The following is a 9,338-nucleotide window of genomic DNA, read 5'->3' on the forward strand; positions in this document are numbered from 1 at the left end:
CAAAAGGGCTCAATTTCACAAAAGATGGCAAAATCCAAAATCACTGCTCTGTGGGTTTATACAGTAATGTTTTATAAACTTTATTTATGAAGTAAACAGAAAAGTTTGCCTCTAGAGAAAAATATATTAATCTAAGTTTCATAACCATCACAAACTTCTATGCAAGTTTTATAGATATTTGCATTTTTTAATACAAAATTTGGCCTCAAAAAAAATGAGAGTCCCGGAAAAATATGAAAGGAAGTTTGAAAATCACATTATTCCACTTCTCCTCGAAACATATAGCTTTGTCAAATCATGAAGAAATAATTTGCTAATACTGAGATCATTCTCCTTAAAAGTGAAAGGGGGAAGGTAGTAAGTTTTTGTTGTTGTCTGTCTGTCTGTAGACAGAGTCTCGCTCTGTTGTCCTGACTGGAGTGCAGTGGGTGCAGTCGCAGACTCACTACAATCTCCACCTCTGGGTCCAAGTGATTCTCCTGCCACACCCTCTCTCATAGCTGGGATTATAGGTGTGCACCATCACATCTGGCTAATTTTTTTGTTTTGTTTTGTTTTGCTTTGTTTGGTTTTTAGTAGAGAAAGGGTTTCACCACTTTGGCAAGGCTGGTCTCAAACCTCTGGCCTCAAGTGATTCGCCTATCTCGGCCTCCCAAAGTGTTGGGATTATAGGTTTGAGCCTCCGTGCCCTGCCAGTAATGCTTAAAGATAAATCATTTCTAACAAGATTACTAGTAATGCAGAAAATATATACAACCCCTTGTCTTCTTTCAGTCATTTTTTTTATTATATTTTAAGTTCTGGGGTACACGTGCAGATCGTGCAGGATTGTTACACAGGTATACACATGCCATGGTGGTTTGCTGCATCCATTCCCCTGTCACCTACATTAGGCATTTCTCCAAATGTCATCCCTCTCCAATCCCTTCTTCCCCTGCTATCCCTCCACTATCCCCCCAAGCCCCCAACAGGGCCCAATGTGTGAAATTCCCCTATCTGTGTCCATATGTTCTCATTGTTCAACACCCACTTATGAGTGAGAACATACAGTATTTGATTTTCTGTTCTTGTGTCAGACTGCTGAGAATGGTTTCCAGATTCTTCCATATCCCTGCAATGGATGTGAACTCATCATTTTTTATGGCTGCATAGTATTCCATGGTGTATATGTGCCCCATTTCCTTTATCCAGTCTATCACTGATGGGCATTTGGGTTGGTTCCAAGTCTTTGCCATTGTAAACAGTGCCACAGGAAACATACGTGTGCATGTGTCTTTATAATAGAACAATTTATAATCCTTTGATTATATACCCAGTAATGGGATTGTTGGGTCAAATGATATTTCTATTTCTAGATCCTTGAGGAATCACCACACCATCTTCCACAATGGTTGAACTAATTTACCCTTCCACCAACAGTGTAAAAGCTTTCCTATTTCTCCACATCCTCTCCATCATCTGTTGTCTCCTGACATTTTAATGATTGTCATTCTAACTGGCATGAGATGGTACCTTATTGTAGTTTTGATTTGCATTTCTTTAATGACCGGTGATGAGGAGTACTTTTTCATATGTTTGTTGGCTGCATAAATGTCTTCTTTGGAAAAGTGTCTCTTCATATCCATTGTCCACTTTTGGATGGGTTTCTTTCTTTCTTTTTTTTTTTTTTTTCTTGTAAGTTTAAGTTCTCTGTAGATTCTGGATATTAGCCCTTTGTCAGAAAGGTAGATTGCAAAAATTTTTTCCCATTCTGTTGGTTGCCAGTTCACTCTAATGATTGCTTCCTTTCTGTGCAAAAGCTCCTACATTTAATTAGGTTCCATTTGTCTATTTTGGCTTTTGTTGCCACTGCTTTTGTTGTTATGGTCATGAAGTCCTTGCCTATGTCTATGTCCCAAATGATACTGCCTAGGTTTTCTTCTAGGGTTTTTATGGTGTTAGATCTTATGTTTAAATATTTAATCCATCTGGGGTTAATTTTTGTATAAGGTATAAGGAAGGGGTTCAGTTTCATCTTTCTACACATGGCTAGCTAGTTTTCCCAACACCATTTATTTAACAGGGAATCCCTGTCCCATTGCTTGATTTTGTCTGGTTTGTCAAAGATCAGATGGTTGTAGATGTGTGGCATTGCCTCTGAGGCCTCTGTTCTGTTCCATTGGTCTTTATCTCTGTTTTGGTACCAGTATCATGCTGTTTTGATTACTGTAGCCTTGTAGTATATTTTGAAGTCAGGTAGCATAACGTCTCCAGCTTTGTTTTTTGCTTAGGATTGTCTTGGATATGCGGACTATTTTTTGGTTCCATGTGAGGTTTAAGGTGTTTTTTTACACTTCTGTTAAGAAGGTCAATGGTAGTTTGATGAGGATACCATTGAATCTATAAATTATTTGGGGAAGTATGGCCGTTTTCACAATATTGATAATGTATTTTTGTATAATGTTTATTGAATTCTATTTTTTTAATCATTAGACCATGCCTCATTAGTAAGTATACTAGATAAAAGAATTCTGGTGTTTTGGACATATTGGATATGATCTCTGAAAATACCCAATATTTTTTAAGAGAGAATAGTTCCATTTTAAGCATTGCTATAGTTTATGATATTTTATAGCTTTCCTTTTTAAAATGATTCATATTTTCTTTTTTAAATGATTCTTCTCTCAGCCTAATCTCAGCCCTAATCCATGATAAAATAAAGTTGTTTGTGTAAATAAAAACATGAATAAAGGTAATGTGAAAAGTATCAGGTGATAATAACTAAAGAATGACTTGAGTTTTCTTATTTGGAAAAATATAAACAGAAATCTATTCCCCATGCTAAATATGTTCAATAATCAATTTTATAGTTGTTAATAAGTTATTATACTTGCTAATTTTTTATAGTTTCTCAATTATTGGATACAAAACAAAATAGTTACCATAGTCATCACATTTGCAGTTTTATGGTAGGCAAAATGAAAGATTTTCAGGGTATGTACAGAAAGGATATGTGAGTAACAGATCAGCAAATGGTTCAGTTTTGCATTAGAATAAAAATGTTAAATGTATAAAAAATCCTTAAACTCTGAAAATGCATTTCTGTTGATTAGGGAAAAAAAGTGAGGGTATGATTTTATTGATATCAAGATTAAGAACCACACAATACATTTTAAAAAACTAATGATATATGTAAAATAAGACTCCTTGAGACAATTTTAACATAAATCACCTTTGAAGTGCTTCTCTTGAGTGTTCCTTTGAATCTCTACTTGACCATCACTCGCCTCTCAGAGTAGCTCATTTTTATCTATGACTAATTTTGCCTTTTAGAAAATGTCTTTCTTACACCTGGTGCTCAACTGTGCCTATGTATCTTCTAACTTTCTGGTTTCGTTTATTTTGTCCCTGAAATATTAATATCTCTTCCACTATTCCACTCTAAATACCTCTGTAACCAGATAGGACGGAAACATGGAGATTAATCTCAACTGCTGATTCTCAGTGAAGCTCACATCTGAAAATCATATATATGCAGAATTATATTTATACATACATACATATTTCTGTATATGTATCAATTATTTGTCTATATATTTAAATTGATAATTGATATTAATATTTTACCTTTTAGAAAATATCTTTTAGAAAATTTTGCCCTTTGGAAAATATCTTTGAAAGAAAGACCTTTTCTAAAAGGTAAAATTTTCTGAAAGATACTGAGCCTATGTATCTTCTAACCTTCTAGTTTCATTTCTTGTTTTGTTCCCCAGATATCAATATCTATTCCATTATTCCACTCTAAATACTTTTGTAACCAGATAAAATGCAAAGACAGAAACTAATCTCAACTGCTGATTCCCAGGAAAGCTCAGATCTGGAAATTATACATATACATAATTATATTAATATGTAATTACATACATATGTATGTATTTACATGTGTCAATAATATAGATTTAGACAGATGATTGATAATTCATAGTATTATAATATACAGATATATAATTAATATATTCTATCTCTACATATACACATATATATCACAGATGTAGATACAGATATAGAATTTGTCCATCTGGTATATTTGCAAATTAGTTATTGTTTATAGTTAAAAATAGACCTGCTGGAGCATAATGTATGTCAGACATAGATACACAATTGGGAACAACTTAAATAAAAGCTGATAAGTTACTGGGTAAACAGAGTGGCTTAAATAAGATTCAGGAAAAGCAGCAGTTGCTGGCCACAGAGGTTCGGCCCAATGGTCAAAGAATAGGCTATGGGACAGCTTTTGTCTCTAGCACGTTACCACAGAAGATCCAGGCCTGCTGCTCTTTCTGAACAGAAAAATAAGACAGGATTTAAATAAATTAGAATTTTAATAGACATCCTATGTATACGCGTGTGCACACCTGTTAGTGTGCACAAGCCAGTTATTCCGTCATTGTTCTATTTTCTGCAATTGACTACTTCTAAGGCATTTTATATTCTAGCATAGAATTTTTTTGTGAGGGGGGCCACTATTTTTTTAATCTGTATTAGTTCCTTTTTAATTTCAGATTGTTGTCATAATTGTTTGTAAAAAGAGACAAGAAAGAAAAATTAAAATTTCATGTGGATTGCTCTAAAATTTGATATCCATTACACATAAAGGTAAATTTCTTCCCTGTTTTCTTACAGCTTTTATTTCTAGAGTAACCTTGCCACTTAAAATAACTTTCTTCAGCAACAAAGGCCCGCTATTCTCCCTCCCTTTCAAAAAGGAAAAGCTTACCTGTTATCTTCATGTGGATTGATTCCGTTGATTTAGAAAGAAAGACAACTTCCTCTTAGAAAGAGATATTTTGTCTTAGGTAAAGTAACTTCATGGCATAAGGGATGGATGAACCTGAAAGATGAGGCCCCTATAGGTAGCATATACAGAAGTTTACATTCGAAAAAAATAATTTATCTACATAAGAGATAAGATTTATTTTTTTTTGAAAGGGAGGGAGAATAGCTGGCATTGGTTGCTGAAGAAAGTTATTTTAAGGGGAAAGTTTACCCCAGAAGCAAGAGATGTAAGAAAACCAACGGAGAAATTGACCTTTATGTGTAATGGACATCAAATTTTAGAACAATGATGTTTACTATGTAATTTAAAGGTTTTTTTTATTTTTTTTTATATTGTTTTATTTTGCTGTCCCATATCTACAATAAAAGTCATTTGAGTAAGTGGCTTTGGTTTGATGATACTTAAGGAAAGAATGGAGAGCTAATTGGACTAAGTATGACAGTAAAGAGGAAAATGGGATTTCAAAAGAGGATTGAAGGTGGGTGGCATTTGTGAAACAAACTTAAAAATGAGAATTATTAGAATACATTCTAGTAACACCCAATCTTTCCTAAATTCAAAATAATATTACAAAGTTAGAAAATACTAAAGTTCATTTGATTATAGTTTAACTTTTCTCATTTAAACAAAGGGCATCTACAAAATGTTGAAGGTTTGACATTTTATGGATTTATTTATGTCATAAAGGGCTCTTTAACTTGCAAACAAATTAGAGTTTTAGTTAATTGCTTCTAATTTGGTTTACTAAATAAATTGATCTGAAATAAATATGGTTTTTATGTTTAGTAAGTTTCACTCATCTCTTCTGAAACTTCTATTTCATTTAATTCCTTCCTGTTTATACAAACCTACATGTTAATATATTCACAATGTGGGCCAGGCAGTTGCTCACACCTATAATCCCAGCACTTTGGGAGGCCAAGGCGGGTGGATCATAAGGTCAAGAGATCAAGACCATCCTGGTGAACATGGTGAAAACCCATCTCTATTAAAAATATAAAAAATTAGCTGGAGATGGTAGTGCTACATCTGTAGTCCCAGCTACTTGGGAGGCTGAGGAAGGAGAATTGCTTGAACCCAGGAGGCAGAGGTTGCAGTGAGCCGAGATTGCACCATTGCACTCCAGCCTGGTTAACTAGAGTGAAATTACATCTCAAAAAAAAAAAAAATTACATTGTGTATTTTTCTAAACCCAGCACAAGTAAATATCAATTGGACTCTCTTTAACTTTTCCTAGATATAGTCAGTAACTTTTTCTTAGAATGTATGCATTGCGGGTAAATTGGTTTACTAGGACTGTCATGACCACAAACCACAGACAAGGTAGCTTAAGTAATGGGCTATTTTCTCACAGTTCTAGAGGCTAAAAGTCCAAAATCAAGATGTTGATTTCTTTTTTTTTTTTTCAATTTTTTAAGTTTATTTGATGTATTTGATGATCAGCGATTAGTTCTCATCCACATTGACTGTCTGCAGATTTTTGAAAGTGGTAACAGGTACATAGGTAACCAAAGTATGGAGCTTATTTGGTGAATCTTCATCCTCATTACGTTTTCTGGACAACCGCACATGGATTCGGTATGGGACGTTCCTTATTCCTTTGGCCCAGACAGCTTTGTTGAGCCTGGCTATCAACGCGCACATCTGGGGTTCCCATCTACTTCATAGCAAATTTTCGAATCTCTTTGAGTGCCCCAGGGGCACGCTTCTTGAAGCCCACTCCATGGATGCACTTGTGAATGTTGACGGTGTATTCTCGGGTCACCACCTCGTTGATGGCAGAATGGCCCTTTTTCTTCTCGCCACCCTTCTTTTTGGGAGCCATTCTGTGGGGTCCGAGCGGTTGATTTCTTCTTAAGCCTCTCTCCTTGGCTTATTGATGGTTATGTTTTCCCGTTGTCTTCACATGGTCTTTCCTCTGTGTCTGTGTGTGTGTGTGTGTGTGTGTGTGTGTGTGTGTGTGTGTCCTAATCTCTTATAAGAAGACCAGTCATGTTAATTTAGAGCTCATCCTAATGACCTCATTTAACCTTAGTTACCTCTTTAAAGGCTTTGTCTACCCAGTCACATTCTGTGGTGGTTTAAGACTTCAACATATGAATTTCAGGGGAGACAACTGGTCCCGTAACAAAGGTGTGCGATATCGGTTTTTTAGTTTTAATCAGTCAGAAACCTAAGGTTCTGAAGTCATAGCTTCAGTTGCAGAATTTGCACTCATGTTTTGGTACAAACTCTTAATTTGTTTAGAAAATTAAGAGAACTTTATGGCATAATTGAAGCCCATGTATTTTCAAACGTTCAGCATTTAGTACATGACTTTTACTTTATCACTGCTTCTGGGCGAAACTTTAGCATCTCATTTGACTCTGATTCGATTCTGTTTCAGGATTACCATGAAGATGGACTGGACATTACACCACACTGGAAAAGTGAAACATCCCATTCAGTTTGTGATCTTCCTGTCTTGAAAGTTGCTTACAGCTCCAATTTTCAACTGAACACATTAAACACCTGGATAAATTATTAACTAAAAACATCTAATAACCATAGTTATGTGTGTCTAAGTTTCTGGTGCAACTGAGTGAGTTAGGAGGAACTCACCACGCTCTGAGTTACAAATCAAGAGTCCTTTATTAATTAGCCAGCGACGGACTGACTTATTTTATTTAGCATAATGCTGGTAATGTTTATCTATCTTGTCACATGACAAAATTTCCTCTTTTAAAAAAATGATTAATAGTCTACTGTATGTCTGTATGATATTTTCTTTGTTCATTCATCTATCAATGGGTATTTGGGCTGATTCCATAGCTTGACTATTAAGTGTAGTGCCACAGTGATCACTCAAGTATAGATCTCTTAGAGATTCTGATTTCAGTTATTTTAGGTAGATACCCAGGAATGAGACTACTGGGTCATGTGGTCTTCCATTTTTAATTGGTGGATACTTTTCATACAATTTTTCATAGCAATTGCACCATTTTTGAATTGTCACCAATGGTGAAATAGGCTCCAAATTTTTCCTTATCTTCACCAACATTGTTATGTTTTGTTGATAATAGCCATCCTAACTGACGCAAAGTTATATCTCATTATGGTTTTGTTCTGTAACTCTCTGAAAATGACATTAAGCTTATTTTCATATACCTGTTAACCATACATATGCCTTTTTTACTTTGAGAAATGTCTATTAAGATTTTTTCCATGTTTAATAAAATTATTAGGCCATTGAGTTGTATAATATCCTTATCTATTTTGTATATTTCTTGTTACATACATGGTTTGTAAATATTTATTTAATATGTTGCTTTTTCATTTTATTGTTTTTCTCTTTGCTGTACAGAGGCTTTCTTAGTTTGCCATATTTTCTTGTCTATTTTTTTAAATTTTGATGGCATATCTAAGAAATTATTTCCCAGTTCAATATCAACAAGATTTTCTCCTATTTTTCCTTTACAGTGATTTTACAGTTTTAGGTCTTAAATGTAAATCTTTAATCTATTTTAATTTGATATTTGAGTATGTTATAAGATAAGGGTCCAATTTAACAATTCTTTTTTTCCAAAATATGTTTTAAACTTCCCTTCTTTGGTGTTTTCATAAAACTGTTTACTTGACCTGGAATAGCACTTTCTTTTATTGAATTTGTCAAGCATTTTTATATTATCCAATGACCCTGTTTAGACTTCATTTTACTCATGAGGCTGAGGTGGGAGAATTGCTTTAGCCCAGGAGCTTGTGATCCTGCCACAGCACTTCCCTATTTAGCTTCACAGGAAATTTACAGGTCATCTTCTATAATCTGTGACTAATTCTCCATGTATTTGCAAGGGAAGTATGGCAACCTCTTTATCTCTATAAGCAACAATCAGCAAAAATATTTAAAATATTGTCATTATTTCTTAGGACCAGTATTTAAATTCTTCATCAATCTTCAAATCAAACAGGGTTGATTTCATTGCAATATGATCTGTAAAGTTGTATAGGGATCAGTGCTGAAAATGGCCTACATCTGGAGTTAATATTCTGCAGTCACCAGTTTTTCTTATTCTTTTGATTTTTGAGTTTTATATTGCAAATGAAATCCCACCAGGTAATGTGGGCTGGGAGTAGGTAAGGCCAGATCCAAGTCAGGGCCCTGCAGCATTTGGAGATGGGCAAAGTAGCAGCCATCTCTGACTCAAGTAACCATCCCTATTGTACCATCCAGTGATATTTGTTAGCACCTCTTAGTCACTCCCATCCACATATTGAGCACATCCTCTCATGGCATCTGCAATCCTTGGTGGTTTCTAGCTGCCATGGTTTGGAGTGGTGAGCTTTGTGGGGAAAGGTAAGAAAGGGAAAACTGACTTCCTGTCACTGGCCAGGGTTTTTATTTTCATTTTGCATTGAGCCCCTCAAATTGACCAAACCTCTAGTAAATCACCCAGTAACAATCTATTCAATGATTAATTTTGTAAGGTGATGGAAGTTCTCTTCTCCCCAGATACTCACACAGTTTGTTGTGTTTTGTTTTGAG

At 34.8% G+C, this 9,338-nt stretch overlaps 1 pseudogene; it reads right to left on the bottom strand.

The window, feature by feature from the left end:
- Positions 1 to 6,262: 6,262 nt before the first annotated feature.
- LOC120366400 (large ribosomal subunit protein eL31-like) lies at positions 6,263 to 6,650 on the bottom strand (annotated as a pseudogene).
- Between the last annotated feature and the right edge of the window lie 2,688 nt (positions 6,651 to 9,338).

Source organism: Saimiri boliviensis, chromosome 2 (genome assembly GCF_048565385.1).
Source record: "Saimiri boliviensis isolate mSaiBol1 chromosome 2, mSaiBol1.pri, whole genome shotgun sequence".
Lineage (NCBI taxonomy): Eukaryota > Metazoa > Chordata > Mammalia > Primates > Cebidae > Saimiri > Saimiri boliviensis.